Genomic DNA, 17,688 nt, shown 5'->3' with positions numbered 1-17,688 from the left:
CTCATTAAGCTGTCATTACATGTCCATCTGGGGTCTGAAGGATAAGAGTTTAACAGACACTGAACTATAACGACTGTAGGAACAATAAAAAAGCTATACAAGCCATTTGGCCTTTCCGAGTTGACATTATCCACTCTCACCAAAGTAGGTTACGTTTCCCTTTAAAGCATCCAGACAGACTTTAAACATTCCGAATGTTTTTTTACTTCACACTGCTTCCCAAATCTTCTGTTTCCAACCCATAACTGAAGCTTTTTACAATTATATTCTGGTACAGTTGTTGTCTTCTGTTCGAAGATTTCAAAAGCCTTTACAGATTGATATATTATCATTGGAGGTAGGGCAGTCCTGCCATCATCCCCTCAAAATCTATTGAAAAGCCGCTGTTTTTCATTGAAAAAATATAACACTTCTCATTTTTCTTTGGTGTTAGATTTTTTTTTGTCTCGCTGACTGTGAACTAGTCCCTCAGGCACATCCATTATTACACAGGCTATTTAAAAATGTCCTACTGAAGGGAAAGGATCTCTACTGGGCTCAGCAATCATTGCTTCATATTAAAGTGTATCAGAGGTGACTAACTAACAGATTTTTTAAAGCATAATTTGAAACAATTATGCAGTGCCATTGGGTACAAATGAACCAGCTTATCCTAGAGAATGATTTACTGAATGTGGCCTTATCTGTCTTTAAAATCTCAGGGTTTCTTTAACAGTAAAACTGGCAGGTTTTTCATTTGCACTGGAGCTGTGGTTACAGTGGACATGCAACCTGGGTTTGAAGCCACATTCCATTGAGGTGGGAACGTTACTTTAGACCTTCACACCAGAAGTCAGACTACGCAAACTCTTGTGTATGAGAATTCGCTTAGGCTCATTCTAGATTGGAATGTTCAGAAAGGGATCCATATTGAATAGTGATTTTACACTGTGATGGTCCCTCTATGTTCCTTTTAAGATTATTCACAATAATGGTAAAATATAGATTGTCAGTTTTCAACTTACACCCCTGATTTTAATACCTTTATACCTTTAATACCTTTATACCAAGACCATTATGGAAAAAATGGTTTACAAAAGGAAGGAACCTGGATTTAAGATTGCCAAAGTGGTCAACTGATCAGGCTGAAATGAATGGGAGATAAAGACAGTCTGAGCCAAAATTAACATTTCACCAAAAGACACCAAATCTCAGACAGTTGTGAAGTAAGAAAAAAACTTATTTTCTGTTTTTGATTTACACCTCTCTGCAAGTTTTATCTACCGAGATCAAATTATCCTGCCAATTATCCAGTCTGAAAAGCTGACATGGGGATACACAAACAAACTTTATTTCAGAAAAACAGCATTTAGTTAGGAGAAAGAGAGCAAAGTGAGTAGCAGCAGCAAGGACTGAAAGATGTCTCCCTCTCCTCGTTTCCTTCTCAACATTTCGAAAGCTAGGACTGGCGATAGAACAAATCAGACAAAACAGCCATTCACAGAGAACTTACAGGAATTCTACAAACTATGATACAGCTGTGGACTGAAGACATGAACTAAATGGTCTTAGGTCCACTATAACAGTGGAAGGATTTTTCAACGACTTTTAAAATATGTATTCCTTATCTTCTTATTTTACTATATACTCTCCTCTTTTAAAACTGTGTGTGTATCTGTGTTTATGTGTTGAATGTTGTATTTTACTAATGCTCTCCCCTTTTAAAATGGTGTGTGTATCTGTGTTTATGTGTTTGATGTTGTATTTTTGTATACACTCTCCCCTTTTAAAACTGTATGTGTATCTGCATTTGTGTGTTTGATGTTGTATTTTATAATTTTTCTCAGGGTTAGGAAGTAATAAAATGCATTCTTCTTTCATCCAAAAAAGCCTTGTAATTGGCTCCATAATATTGACTCGTCCTGTGAATTATTGTAGTGTGATATAGCCGAGTGCTAAAAATAATTTTAAGTATTTATTGTGACTAACTGAAATGTACAGAAAGATGGGAGCTGATTTATCTCTCCTCATAGAGTTTTGACAATATGTATTCATGGGATGTATTGCCTATCCTGAGATAAAGAGTCCAAAACTACACAAAGTACGCCAGGTGAAGTCTAGCCCAGATCTTATGCAATTAAAGTAAGACTTCACTGCTCCTGTACTCACATCCTCTTATAATTAAGGTTAACAATCCATAACTCTTCTCAATAACTTGCTGCACCTGCATGCTAGCTGACAGTGACTTATCGACAAGGACACTTGGGTCCCTTTGAACATCTACATTTTCCAACCTTTCAACATTTAAGAAATACTCTGCACATCTGTTTCTGTGACTAAAATGGTTAACTTCACATTTTTTTACATTATATTCCATCTGCCACATTCTAGCCCTTTCATTAAGTCTGTCCAAATCCTCCTGAATGCACTTTACATCTTCCTCAGAACACACACACACCCACTCAGCTTTGTGTCTGCCATCAACATACCACCCTGGTAGAAGAATTAGAGAGAAATGAGGAGAAGGTTTTTCCCTTGGTGGATGCTGGGAACCCATCATCTGAAAAGGGAGATTGCAATGGAGGCAAAAAATCCTCGTCTTATGTAAAAGGTGTGGAAACTCTCAAGGCGGTGAATAAACATTTAGAAACTGACACTAGGTTGGCTAACTTTTAATTGGCAGGTATCAGTGCTATGGGCCAAATGGCCTCCATCAGCACCACCATTGCTACTTTTCTACTAACAAGCTACCCCAACCTTCTGAACTGCACTACTCCCAGGAAAATCAAAGTCACGGCAGGAAACTTGGACACACTACTGATGTACTCCTCCTTACAATCACCACACAAACAAAACACATACATGTGTCTTCCAAGCTATGGTATGATTCTCCACTACTAAGGTGCTTATATATAGCTGCTTGCCTTGTGCTGTGTAAAACATAATCTCTAAAGAAGAATGCAACTCATTCCTTGGTTTTACATTGCAACTTTATTTTGAGCAGGCATTTTGTCTCTTGCTCCCAGGCCACCATTATTGAAGAGATGCCTGCAGCTGGTTTTTACTTGGATCTCCTTTGGGTAGCTATGCTGCCATCACCCCTTCTTGCAATATTTGTCAATGCAGCTACTGGTATTAAGTGATGGATGATGAACCACTAATATGTTTGTGGCACATACTTGAGTGGTAATACATTGATTATATATTATTATATATACCTGACAACAGCTAAAGGCTAGTTAACTATGTCACACTTGGTAAGAGACATTGCTATCTTCTTAGAAATACCACAACAATACAAGTTACATAATTGTTAAGAGTAGAAGTAAGACCAACAGACTAGAACAACTATAACAGTCAACTAGGGCTGCCAAGCTCCCATAAGAGACTGTCCTATTTATGTCAATGGGTCAAGCTATACAAAGGATTCTGTCAGGCTCACTGTCTTATACAAGAACTATCAGTGTCCAAGGGAACTGGGTTAGTTCAATTGGCTGGATCATTGGTTTGCAAAGAAGTGTGATGCCAACAGAGTGAGGTTTGAGGTTACCATGAAGGACTTTTCTTCTCAACCTCTTTCCTGGCCTCAGGGCTGGTGGCCCTCAGGTTAAATCACCACCAGTCGCTTCCCTCTAATATGGTCTGGTAAGACTATGGTGATAGCTGCTGAAAATGTGTTGCTGGAAAAGCACAGCAGGTCAGGCAGCATCCAAGGAGCAGGAGAATCGACGTTTTGGGCATGAGCCCTTCTTCATGCTCATGCCCGAAACGTCGATTTTCTTGCTCCTTGGATGCTGCCTGACTTGCTGCGCTTTTCCAGCAACACATTTTCAGCTCTGATCTCCAGCATCTGCAGTCCTCACTTTCTCCTCGAAGACTATGGTGATACAACAACATGTGTGCAAGAGCATGGATCTACCTGCACCTTGCTCCTAACACCCAGTGAGTTGTACGTTAGAAGGGTGTTGACTCTGCTGCTTTGAGATCCTCACCTAGATTACCTTAAGTTCTCCCTCTTTGCAAAATAAAACATACGTGTACTTGCACACCACATATACATGAGTATGTCACTTCAAGCAGGCAAAAGGACAGTTTCCATCAATGCTGAAAGTTGGTACTGAGGGAATGAAAACTTAACATCAAGGGTCAGCATCTCACATTTCCAGCTCAGGTCCAGCTTGGTCATCTGCATGAACCCAAGCTATGCAACTGTGCATCCTCCTCTAAAATGTTTTTTTAAATCCGTCACTTGCTCTAAGTGTCTCCTTTTTCAATATAGTGTCAAATTCTGTCTAATTACAACCTTGCAATGCCTCATGGAATGTTTTACTAAATTAGAGGCAATTTGTTGTTTTTGTATCTGCTACGATATGATGAAAATAAAACATACGTGTACTTGCACACCACATATACATGAGTATGTCACTTCAAGCAGGCACGGTGGCACGGTGGCCCAGTGGTTAGCACTGCTGCCTCACAGCGCCTGTAGACCCGGGTTCAATTCCCGACTCAGGCGACTGACTGTGTGGAGTTTGCACATTCTCCCCGTGTCTGCGTGGGTTTCCTCCGGGTGCTCCGGTTTCCTCCCACAGTCCAAAGATGTGCGGGTCAGGTGAATTGGCCATGCTAAATTGCCCGTAGTGTTAGGTTAAAGGGGTAGATGTAGGGGTATGGGTGGGTTGCGCTTCGGCGGGTCGGTGTGGACTTGTTGGGCCGAAGGGCCTGTTTCCACACTGTAAGTAATCTAATCTAATCTAAAAAAAAAATCTAAAATGTCTGGGTATCAACCACAGGTGGCTTGTGGCTGGGGTACAGTACTATTACTAATCCTCCTTTGTTAACCTTAGGGGCTGTTCCATAGTTTGTGGTGGATGAACCACAAATAAGCCACATAAGAGCATAATAATAGCAGCAGGAGTAGGCCTCTCTCAAGCCTGCCCATCATTTAAAAAGATCATGGCTGATCTGCACTCTGCTTTCATGCTAGCTCATCACAGTCCTCAAATCCCCAACAAAATTCTACCTTCTCTTTAAATACTTTTAGTAATCTGGCCTCCAGAAATCTCTAAGGTACAGAATATCAGACATTCCCTCTGGCTGAAGAAATTCCTACGTATCTCGGTTTTAAATAAGTGACACCTTATTCTGTAACTCTGTCCCAAATTCAAGATTTCCCCACTAATGGAAACATCTTCTCAACATCTCCACTTTCAGAATCTTGTGTGATTCAATTAGATCAACCCTCATGCTTCTAAATTCTAATTAATAAAGGTCTTACCCGTTTAGCTGTTCTTGAGAAGTCAACCCCTTCGTTCCAGAAATCAGCCTCTTGAATCTCTTTTGAACTGCCTCCAATGTCAGTACATTCTTTCTGAAATACAGGAATCAAAACTGTACTCAGCACTAAAGGTGTGACCTGATCAACACCTATACTGTTGCAGAAAGTGAGGTCTGCAGATGTTGGACAGCAGAGTCGAGGGTGTGATGCTGGAAAAGCACAGCAGGTCAGGCAGTATCAGAGAAGCAGAAGAATCAACGTTTCCTGATGAAGGGCTTATGTCCAAAACATCGATTCTCCTGCTCCGCAGATGCTGCCTGACCTGCTGTGCTTTTCCAGCACCACATTCTCAACCTATACTGTTGCAACAAGTCATCACTATTTTCAAACTCCAAACCTAATCAATAACAACAAAATTCCCTTTGCTATCCTAATTACGTTTTGTATCTGCATACTAACTTGTATGCACAATATCACCTATTCCCTCTGTGCTATCATTTTTTAGTCTCTATTTAAATAATAGTCTGCCTTTTGATTCTTCATACCAAAACGCACAGCCTTTGTTTCCTACATTGAACTCCATCTGACAAGTTTTTGCTAACACTTTCAACATATCTAGACCCCTTTGCAGATTCCCTATGTCCTGATCACAACATGCTCACCCATTTATTTTGGTGTCCTTGACAAATTTGGACACATGACACTCTGCCTCACCCCCTCCAAGTCTTTTAAATGGAGAGTAAATAATTGAGGCCCCAGGATTGATCTTTAGGGCACTCCACTGGTCATGTCTTTAAGTAAGTCTCCGCTGATCAGGCTGTTGTCTGTGCTAATTGAAGGTAGTTTACTATATCGTGAAAACTATATGCATATTACAAAAAGTCTTAGGTAAGACAAGCTAGGTAAGATATTTGTAAGTTCATCAGGAGACAGTGTCATCCTCCACCTAATTCCAAACTGAACTGCCAGCAGCCTGATATTTTGCCCAGCGTCTTTGTCATGCATTAGGTTGGGTGGTGGTCAATAAATGTCACAGTTAAACTCCTTCACATCCATTACATTATGCAATATTATCCCAACTTTCCATTCCCTCAATGCTCAGTAACCATTCCATTTTAGCATCATATCCTTAGTTAGTTTGTGCCTCCAGGAACGGGGCTGAACTTCTCCAAATTAACAATTTGTATGCAAAGGTAATAACTTAGCACTTCCAGAACAGAAAATAGACAATGCGTCTCAAAATGGTCAATGTTGATTAAGTTCCACGCAAGAAACTTATATTTCTGAAATGTTTGTGAAAAAGTGGTTTGCAGGACAGGAAGGAAACGTCTCGCCAAAGAAGGCTTTCACCCCACTAGTTTACTGGAAAGTTAGAAGTGATAATCTAGTCTGTTAACCTAATTCCCAAGTGCAATCATGTTTAGTGCACATATGGTGTCATTTTATTGGCACCATAAAGTTATAGAGCAAGCAACAGCAAGCTGGTCCCTTGCCAATCTAGTTAGTTACTAAGCTGTCATGACATGCGCTCCCTGTTGTTAATCCAATGATGTCTTAATAGGACATTTATTCACTTTCCCCTCAGATAATTGTATCATAAAGATGTCCTCTTTTAATCTGCAGCAACTGTTAACAAATGTGATGTAATAAAAGAGAGGGAGAACATTGTTACAAATGATAGATCTACAAGTTTGATTTTGATGATTACTGAAGTAATGAGATTTTTTTTTAATAACCATTGTCACATTTCTATCACACTCTAGCACTATCAGGGCTGCCAGTGGTTCTCAGAATCAATCAGTTTTAAGTTTCAGTGGATAGAGAAAATGCACATTCTATCCTCATCCAAAGCGCAGCTGCCTGTGTCAAGATGTGCACTAAATTCTGTTCTTCTGTCACTCATCTACTCACTGTCTTGTACTGGCATCTGATCAAGCATCATTAGGATTTTAAAATACTCCTTCTTGTTTTCAAATCCCCCAATGGCCTCACTGCTCTCTATCTTTTTAATCTCCAAATGCTCAATCTTCTGTGAAATCTGCATTCCTCTAATTATGGGGTCTTGAGTATCCCTAATTTTAATTAATCTACCACCAGTGACTATACTCTTGGCAATTCAGAAAGTAAACTCTGGAATATCCTCCCTAACACCCTCCATCTCATTACCCCACTTATCATTTCTCTGGTATTCCTTTAAACCCGTCTCTTTGACCATTTGGCTGTTAGCACTAATATCTCCTTCTGTGGCATGAGTTTTTACAATGCTGTTGTGAAGCAAATTGGGAAGTTTTGTTGTGTTAAAAGACGATATTAATCACATTTTTCTGATCTGTGGGACTGTTTCCCTTACTGATTAAGATCCTGTTTATGTTAGCCCTGGACATACTGAGTAACCCAGCTCCTACAGCTCATTGTGGTAAAGAATTTCACAGACTAAGTGTCTCAGAGAAGACATTTTGCCCCCTCTCAGCCTTAAGTGGGGAGCACTTTATTCCAAGATTTATACAGCTGGTCCAATTCAGTTTTTGGTCAATTTCCGAAAATGTTGATAATTGGGAATTTAGCAATGCCATTGATTATCAAGGGGTAATAATTAGCTTCTTTCTTGTTAGACATGGTAATTGACTGGCATTTGTGTCGTATTAATGTTACTTGTCACTTATCAACCCGAGTCTGGATGTTGTCCAGGTATCACTGCATATAGATATAGACCACTTCAGTATCTGAGGAGTCGCAACTGTTGCTGAATGTTTTGCAATCATCAGCGTAAAGTCCCACTTCTGACTGTAATGATGGAGAGAAATCATTGATGCAACCCTTGAAGACAGGTGAGTCTAGGACTTGACACAGATCAGCTCGGACTCTTGCGCTGCAGAGGTAATATCCTCACTGATACTGATTGAAGATGATCAACCATGATCATAATGAATGGTGGTGCTGGCTCGAAGGGCAGACTGGCCTACTCCTGCACCTATTGTCTATTGTCTTACCTCTGAGCCCAGCAACCTGAGTTCAAGTCCCACCTGCTTCAGAGGTGGTACCTGAACAGGTTGATTAAAACTATCTACACTGATGTGACAATACTATGGTTTTAAGAGGTATATTTTGTCCTTTTTGTTTGAAGAGAGGTTTTAAAATAGAAATGACAAACTGTCAATGGATCCAGTAAAGTAAATTGCTTGTGAGGCCTTGGTTTTTTTTGAAAGAGTACAAATAATAGAAGCATCCTGAATGGGTGAGGTCAAACTCCCATAGAACCAGGACTATTAGAACACACCCAGAACGGTACAGCACAGTACAGGCCCTTTGGCCCTCGAAGTTGTGCCGACTTTTTATCCTACTCTGAGATTAAACTAACGTACATATTCTTCATTTTACTATTGTCCCTTGTGAATTATCTCTAAAAATTACTATAATGGTTACATATTCTTGCTAAATTAACTTTTTATTCCAGATTTTTAATCAAATTCCAACTTCATCTTTTGCCATGATTGGATATGAACGTGAGTCCCCAAAACATTAGCCCAAGGTTCTAGATTACTAGCCTAGCGATATTACCATGATACCACCACATTCTGTTCAGTTTTAGTTTCCAGTGGTGGCTGTTGCTGCATCTTAAAACTGGGTTTAGAAGCTGCAGTACATCTCTCCCTGCTACTATATCTCAAAGCTTTCTCTTGATGTTTTTTTCTATCTGGACTGGAGAATTGCCTGTGAGACAATCTGTCTTTCTGATCTTGCCTTTTGCTAAGGGTGTGTTAATGGGATGTTACTATATTAGAAAGGTTACTGCTTAGAATACAATAATCTATTATTCTGTTACATTTTCCAACAGAGTTAAGCTATTTCAACATCTTCTTTCATTTGTATTTTAACTGCAGTGTATGAATTAAGTATGCTTTGCTTAACATCGAGGAGTTTGACTAATTGAGTTGCATCTGGAATGCAATACCTTACACTGACCTTTCAAATAAGAAAATGTTAGGGTCTAGACTATTTCTGGAATATATTTTGAGGAGGTTTGGTCTGGCCTGTAACACTGAGGAGCTCCTTGGACCAGTGTTGTTACGTTGAGGTGATTGACATCCCAAAACCACAATCACCTTCCTTAGTGCTAGGTATGACTCCAACAGCAGAGAGGTTCCCCAGTGTCTTCAGGGGTTTTGTTAAGGTTTCTCATTGCAATACTCAGTTGAAAGCTGCCTGAGAAAACCTTTTCACTCAGCGAGTAATTAGGGTCTGGAATGCACTTCCTGGAAATATGGTGTGGGCATGTTCAATTGAGGCATTCAAAAGGACATTGGATGATTATTTGGATAGAAATGGTGAGCGGAGATAAGGGGAAAAGGCATTAGGTAATGGGGTGGTGTAGGCATAATGGACTGAAGGACCTCCTTCTGCACCAGTAAAATGTTGTCATTCTATGATAAGTCAAGTGGCATCATTATACTACACGTCAGAGTTTAGCTCTTTTTAGACTAAGGGTGAATCAAGTCAGGAGCCAAGGTGTCCCTGGCAGAACCCAAATCAAGTGCCTAGGAGCAGATTATGCCTCTGTAAGTGCTGCTTTTTTGATGACTCCCAACACTTTGCTGATGACTAAGTATAAACTGTTAGGGCAGTAATTAGCCAGGGTGAAGTTGGTTTGCTTTTTGTGTAGAGGATATATCTGGGAAAGATTTCCACATTGCTTAGTAAATGCCAGTGGTGTAGCTGTCCTGGAGTAACTTAGTGAGAGGTGTGACTAGTTCTGGAGCAGTATTATTCAGTATTATTGCTGGAACGTAGTCAGACCTCAGAGACATTGTGTCATGCAGTGCCTTCAGCTGTTTCTTCATATCGTGTGGAGTGAATTGAATTGGCATCACTGATGTAGTGATTGTCAGGAGGAGGCTGAGATGGATTATCCTCTGGGCATGTCTGGCTGAAGATTGTTGCAAATACATCAGCTATGTCGACTGCACTATCATGCTGGACTCTTCCATTATTGAGGATGGGGATATTTATGGAGTCTTCATCCTCAGTGGGTTGTTTAATGATCCATCACCAATCACAACTGGATGTGGCAGGACAGCAGAGCTTTGATCTGATTTGTTAGTGTGAGATCGCTTAGCTCTGCCTATCACTTACTGCATATACTGTTTGGCGTGCAGATGGTCCTGGCTTGTAGCTTCAACAGGTTGACATCTCATGTCATCTCAGTATGTCCTCCTGCAATCTCCATTGAACCAGAATTGATTTACTGGCTTAACGGCCATGGTATTATGGGGCATATCAGGCCATGTTTGCAGCTGATGGTTAAATACTATTGTGCCCACAGCATCTGCTGGTTGCCCAGTTTTGAGTTGCTAGATCTGCTTGATGTCCGTCCCATGTAGCACGGTAATACTATCACAAAACATGACTGAGGGCATCCTCAAAGTGAAGACAGCAGTTCATCTCCACAATGACTGGTGTCATAACTCCTATCAACACTGTTAAGGATGGACTCCTTTACAGGGGGCAAGGACATTTGTGAGGGTAAAGTTAAGTAGATCTCTTCCTTTCACTACCTGCTGCAGATCATATCCTTTAGGTGTTCAACATAGTGGAATATTTTTGTTAGTAGCCAAAGCAAGGTAGGGGATGTGGGGGAGATGGGGAGGGCTTGGATGGGAATTGAAAGGAAGTTTCTTTGCCCATCTCATCGGATCAAAAGTCAATTTTCAGTACTCACAAAGCAACTCCTTCCTGATTGTACATAACTGAGTCATCGTGCCTTCTAGTGGGGCAGGACATACCCAGAAGTGGTGAAAGGTAGTTTCTGGGGCCTTGTCTGGAAGGTATGATTCAGTGAATTTGAATACCTCAGGCTGCCATTCGACTACTCTGTGCAGCAGGTCCCCCACTTTTGGCATAAGGCCTGAGATGATTCTGAGAAGACTGTTGTTATTGGTGTTATGGGTTTCAGTGTTGATGCTGGATAATTTGATTATTTTCATTCTGTTGTTTAAACTTTGAAGTGTACTGATGTAACTGTGTGGCTTATTGAATCATTTCAAAGAGCAGTTAAGAGTAAACCACATAACTTCAAATCTGGATTCACATATGGGGCAGGTTAGACAAGGACAACAGATTTCTTTTATAAAGTCAGAGAGATGTACAGCACAGAAACAGACCCTTTGGTCCAACTCGTCCATGCTGAAAGGGCAATAGTGAACCAGATGGGTGTTTTATGACAACATAAGATGACCTGTTAATTCTAGATTATTTTTACTGAATTCAAATTTCATCACCTGCCATGAACCCACCTTCACAGAATGTGACCCTGGAGCTCTGCATTACTAGTCTGTAGACATTATCAATATGTCAGTGCCGGTTTTAGGTAACTGGTTACCTATGCTGGCAGTGCTAGTTCCTCTCATTCATGGATCTCACACAGCAAGATAGAGACCAACAGCAAACCTGTTGGAGTTCAGTGTTGGGGGAGAACCCCTTGTCTTTCTGACAACCAGCAGTGGCACCTCTGGCTTGCTGCTGGGTAAAGAAATTAAAGCCTGATGTCAAAAGGTTCATTAAGTGGGGACATCTATTCCAAATACAGATCTGTTGGCTTGAATGATCTGCTTCTGGATTGTAGATCTAACGTAATGATAATCTGGACAGCAGCACAGGAATAGTGAACCTGCACTGCTTTAACCATAGAGACTGACGCGTGATTCGAACCCATCTAAGGCAAATGCAGGCCACACATCACGACATCTTTCACAGAGGTAGGGATCAATGTATAGAGGAGATGCTTAAAAACTCCCTCAAGATCAATAGGAAATCTGCTGGGAACTGTGATGGCAGAAATCTGGTGGGGAGATGCTGCCAGATCTACTGAGTTTTTTCAGCAATTCCTATTTTTGTTTCTGATTTCCATCATGTGTAGTTCCTTTGCTTTTCTTTTAATACTTTGGACTGTCGTTTTGGGTTATGCTTCACTCCCACAATGTGACTTTGTATTCTATATCAACATTAACTTGTCCACTATCCAAGTAAATGCAGTTACACCAGTGAAATAAAGCGCCTTACTAATGTGCAGTAGCTCAGTGTAGGACATCATGGTTTATCATGTGTGGTCTCCCAATGTTCATGAGGTGGTCAGCATGCACCAGTTTGGGCCAAAGGGCAGTCTCTGTGCTGTAGGATTCTGACTCTGTGACTCCATGACTACATTGCAACATATTTTTGATTAGGAAGCCATGCAGACCATGCCTCAGCTCAGTCACAGAGTCATATAGTCCTACAGCACAGTGACACACCCTTTGGTCCAAACTGGTCCACGTCGACCAAAATGTCTATCAATGCTAATCCCATTTCCCTGCACTGGCCCATATGCTTCTAAACCTTTCCTACCATGTATTTGTCCAAATGCATTTAAAATGTTGTTAATGTACCCGCCTCAACCACTTCCGCTGGCAGCTCATGCCATATGCGTATCAGCCTCTGTGTGAATAAGTTGCCCCTCAGGTTCCCTTTTATTCTTTACCCTCTAACCTTAAACTGGTGCCCTCTACTGCTTGATTCCCCAACCCTGGGAAAAAGACTGAATGCATTCATCCTATCCACGCCTCTCGTGATCTTATACACTTCTATTAGATCCCCCCTCAATCTCCTACACTCTAAAGAAAAACATCCAAGCTTGTGCAACTCTCCCCTATAACTCAGACTGTTTAGTCCTGGCAACACCCTTGTAGATTTTTTTTGCACTCTTTCCAGTTTAACAACATCCTTCCTACAGCAAGGTGGCCAAAACTGAACACAATACTCCAGGTGCAGCCTCACCAATATCCTGTACAAATGCAATGTAACTTTCCAACTTCTATACTCAATGCCCTGACTGATGAAGGCTAGTCTGCAAAAGCCTTCTTCATTGCCCTGTCTACATGTGACTCCACTTTCAGAGAACTCTGCACCTGAACTCACAGGTCCCTCTGTTCCACTACACTCCTTAAGGCCCTACCATTCACCGTGAAACTCCTACCTTGATTTGGTTTTCCAAAATGCAAGACATCACACTTATCAATATTAAACTCCATTTGCTGATCAAGGTGCTGTTGCAGTTTCTGATAACCTCCATCACCGTCCATGATACCGCCTATTTTAGTGTCATCTGCAAACTTACTAATCATACCTTGTACATCCTCAACCAAATCATTGATATTGGTAACAAACTGCAATGGGTCTATCACTGACCTCTGAGGCAAACTAGGCCAGACCATACCTTTAAGCAGGCAACCCAGACCATAACGTTGCAATTTCGTTCGGTAAGTGTACAGTAAAAATTACCCAGAGTAAGTTAGCGAGGTTGACTACCAGGTTTTAAAAGAGACAAAAATTTATTCAGAAAATTACACAATGAAACACAAAGAACAGAATAAAGAACCCCTACAGAACTCAGTCTATCCAAACTAGACTTAATTATGCTGTTCCATATATACACAACAGTCGCAATAAGAAAACCCTTTTAACACAGTAAAAATGAAACAAAGCTTACAGGTTGAAGTTAGAAGGGCAGAAGGAGAGAGAGTCTAGCCTGTTTCTACACAGCCCACTGCTGAACTCTCTAACCGGTTCTGGTCTGAACTGCTCAGCTTAACTTCAGTTTCCAGGACTGGCCACTCCCATTTCATTATACAGGTCACTTCTAAACATAAAACATTTGACCCAAACTCTCATCTGTTTATGTATAAACAAAAAAGCCTCTCAATTACCTTTTATCTCTGCACAAAACCCAGCTGTTTCGTAGCCAGAAGTGTTTTATGACCCCTCTGAATAAAACAAGAACAGAGAATCCTTGAGAAAAGGAATAGCTTTTCGAAAAAGGACCAGCTTTGTGACATACTCTACTAATCACAGGTCTCCAGTCCGACAAGCATCTTTCCACTATTACTCTCTGCTTTCTACCATCAACCCAATTGTGTCTCCAATTTGCCAGCTCCCCTTGAATTCCATGCAATCTCACCTTCCAGAGATAAAAAGGACCAGCTTTCTGACACCTCCCCACTTTTAAAAAAGAACCATCAATATCAAAAGTTGGCTTCATTTTTAAAACCCTTCAAAACAAACTGGTTTGTAGTCTAAACATACATATACACTATACTAACTGTACAGATGCAAATATGCAGAACCACATGTGAATTCAGGCTGTGACACACCTGCCACCAAATGCCTCCGTATCTCATTCGGGTCGCAGTAATGCATCGGCAATCACGTCTTCATGACCTGCCAGATGCACAATTGTCAAATGGAATGGCTGCAATGACAAACTCCATCGAAACAGTCTGGCATTCTTGTCCTTGAATTTTTCCACAAATACCAGTGTATACAATTGTCTCAGATGCATTGCTGGTAATATAAACACTAAAATGTTGTAAAGTCTCTTTCTCCACCATTGAATATTTCTGTTGATGAATGTTCAACTTCCTGGAAAAATACCTGATGGGTCTTTCTATTCTCTTGTCATCCTCCTGCAGGAGCACCGCACCAACACCCACAGCACTAGCACCGATAGCCACTTTGAAAGTCTTCATTTAATCCGGTGTGGCTAATACTGGGGCAGTGGTTAACACCGTTTTTAGGCTGTCAAATGCTTTTTGACAGTTCGCTGTTCACTGAAACTTCTTGCCCTTTTTTAACAATTCGGTGAGTGGAGCAACCATACTGGTATAACTTGGCACAAACTTCTGATAAAATCCACTCAATCCCAGGAACTGTAATACTGCTCTTTTCATCAATGGTGTGGGAAATTCCCCAATAACTTTCATTTTTGCAACCCCTGGGGCCATTTGTCCATGTCCAATAACATGGCCCATGAAGGTGACTTGGGCTTTGGCAAATTCACTTTTAGCTAGATTTATCACCAAGCCTGCCTTCCGAAGTCAATCAAACAAGTCCGATAAATGCTGCAAATGTTCCTTCCATGTGTGACTAAAAATCACCAGGTCTTCAATGTAAACAATGCAGTTGGGTAATCCGGCAATGACCTTATTAGTTAATCTCTGAAATGTGGCTGGAGGATTTTTCATACCAAATGGCATGACTTTAAAATGATATCGTCCCTTTGGCACTATGAAAGTCGAAATTGCCTTTGCTCGCTCTGATAGATGTATTTGCCAGTAGGCTCTGAGCAAGTCCAACTTAGAGATGTAAGTTGCTTGTCCCACCTTTTTAACATAGTCCCCGAACCACAGAATTGGATATGCATCAGTCTTTGTAATAGTGTTGACTTTGTGACAGTCCACGCATAACTATTGTGTACCATCTGGCTTTGGCACCTTGACTATGGGTGAGCTCCAGTCACTGTAACTTACTTCGATTATGTCATCTTGGAGCATGTGCTCTATCTCCTTCTGAACCTGTGCCAACTTTAGAGGGTTATGCCTAGAAGGATGTTGCGTAATTGGAACAGCATCTCCTATCATGCATAATTAGATTAGTACTTCCCAGTTTATTTCCACATATCTCCATCTGTGATAGTAATAATTCTTACAGTTCATTTCGATTTCCTTGTGGAAGATAATTCAATAATTTATCTCACTTTTTGACAACCTGCTCATTGTCCAATTTGATTTGAGGAATGTCCAATTCAGAATCCTCTGAACTTGGTTCATCCTTCTGTGCTATAATCATTAACACCTTCTCCTCTTGCTTTCCTTCCCTGTCAAAATACCTTTTGAGCATATCCACAATGACACACTCTGTGAGATTTCTTCCTGTCTGGAGTCCCTATCAAGTAGTTCACCTCACTCAATTTCCTCTCGATTTGATAAGGTTCACTAAAACTGGCTTTTAAAAGTTCACTTATTACTGGAATTAACACTAATACCTTATTCCCAATGGCAAAATTGTGAATTTGTGATTTCTTATCAGTTTCCTGTTTCATTGTATGCTGCGATACTTTTAAATGCTGTCTATCCAACTCCCTAGCTCTATTTAGTCACTCTCTAAAATTTGACACATTGTACAAATGGGTGGTCTCTGAATTCTGACTTATTAATTTCTCCTTAATCAATTTTAACGGTCCTCTTACTTAATGTCCAAAAATTAATTCAAATGGACGAATTTGGCCTATTCATTTGGTGCATCGTTGATTGCAATAAGTACATATGGAACTCTCTTATCCCAATCATTTGGATAATCCTGATTGTAAGCCCTCAAACATGGTCTTTAATGTTTGATGCCATCTCTCTAGCATTCATGGTGACTCTGGATGGTACACAGTAGATTTGAACTGCTTTATTCCCATGTTATCCATAACCTCCGTGAATAGCATCTTCTTTCTATCCCTTACTGACAAAATAATCTGATGAACATCTGCCCATTTCTCATCTGCTTGAATGTGTGATGGTCTCCATTTCTCAATAAGACATCATTTGTTAAGTAATAACACACAGGGATGCACTCTCCTTCTCTGTATATGCCTTTTGATATAAGTGTTTTAAATTTTCATCTTTCTGCTGCAATTCATTAAGGTTAGCAGAGGTAAGGATACTTGCATGTTTAGCTATTTGCTCCTGCTCTGTTCCACTTATTTGATCAAAAAATCTCCCTGATAAATCCATGTCAGCTTCCTTATTTGTGCCTTGTGATCTCTCCTGCTTCAGCTTATGCCTCTTTGATCTTGTGACCACACAATCTGGGAAGATCCCTGGATAAACGCCCTGCATTTCTTCAGTTGCTTGAGTCTCCACTGGCTTTTCAACGAGAGTAGGCAAAGTCACCACATCCACCTCCAGAAAACTCTTGGTGACTAAAAGAGCCACTGCTATCCCAAGCCTTGTCTACCCAACCAAACCAACACTCGAAATAAAGACTCTAGCACCTACCACTTGCTGTTTAAAGTCCAGCACAAAGCTGCCAACCTGTTATGGACTAGGCCAGACTACTCAAAATGTTCTTAAACAGCCAGCCCAGACCGTAACTTTGCAATTTGTTTTGACAAGTGTACTGTGAAAGTTACCCTGCATAAGTTTGCTAGGTTGACTACCAGGTTTTAAAACAGACAAAACTTTATTCACAAAATTACACAATGAAACGCAAAGAACAGAATAAAGGACCCCTACAGAACTCAGTCTATCCAAACTAAACTTAATTATGCTGTTCTGAATATACACAACAGTCCTAATAAACAAACCACTTAAATACAATAAAAATGAAACAATGGCTTACAGGTTGAAGTTAGAAGGGCAGAAGCAGAGAGAGTCTAGCAGCCTGTTTCCACACAGCCCCATTGCTGAACTCCCTAACCGGTTCTGGCCTGAACTGCTCAGCTTAACTTTAGTTTCCAGGATTGACCACTTCCATTTCATTATACAGATCACCACTAAACATAAAACCTTCGACCTGAAGTCTCATCTGTTTATATATAAACAAAAAAGTCTTTCAATGCCCTTTCATCTCTGCAC

General features: G+C 40.6%; 1 protein-coding gene across 3 annotated transcripts in view; it reads right to left on the bottom strand.

Annotated features, from left to right (window-relative positions):
• Positions 1–17,688, bottom strand: part of celf2 (cugbp, Elav-like family member 2) — a 1,014,614-nt gene that overhangs the window by 884,069 nt on the left and 112,857 nt on the right. For 2 of the 3 annotated variants that reach the window (XM_043714096.2, XM_043714095.2), the window contains exon 3: positions 5,258–5,350. The exons of the other annotated variant lie outside the window; for it this stretch is intronic. The gene's annotated coding sequence lies outside the window, so the exon portion shown is untranslated. The remainder of the gene's footprint in view (positions 1–5,257; positions 5,351–17,688) is intronic. 3 annotated transcript variants of the gene reach the window in all.

Source organism: Chiloscyllium plagiosum, unplaced genomic scaffold, assembly GCF_037043375.1.
Source record: "Chiloscyllium plagiosum isolate Xiang-an unplaced genomic scaffold, Cpla_swu_hap1 HiC_scaffold_23, whole genome shotgun sequence".
Taxonomy (NCBI): Eukaryota; Metazoa; Chordata; class Chondrichthyes; order Orectolobiformes; family Hemiscylliidae; genus Chiloscyllium; species Chiloscyllium plagiosum.
Note: the sequence above shows the minus strand (reverse complement) of the source record. Positions and strands in the feature narration are given on the sequence as shown.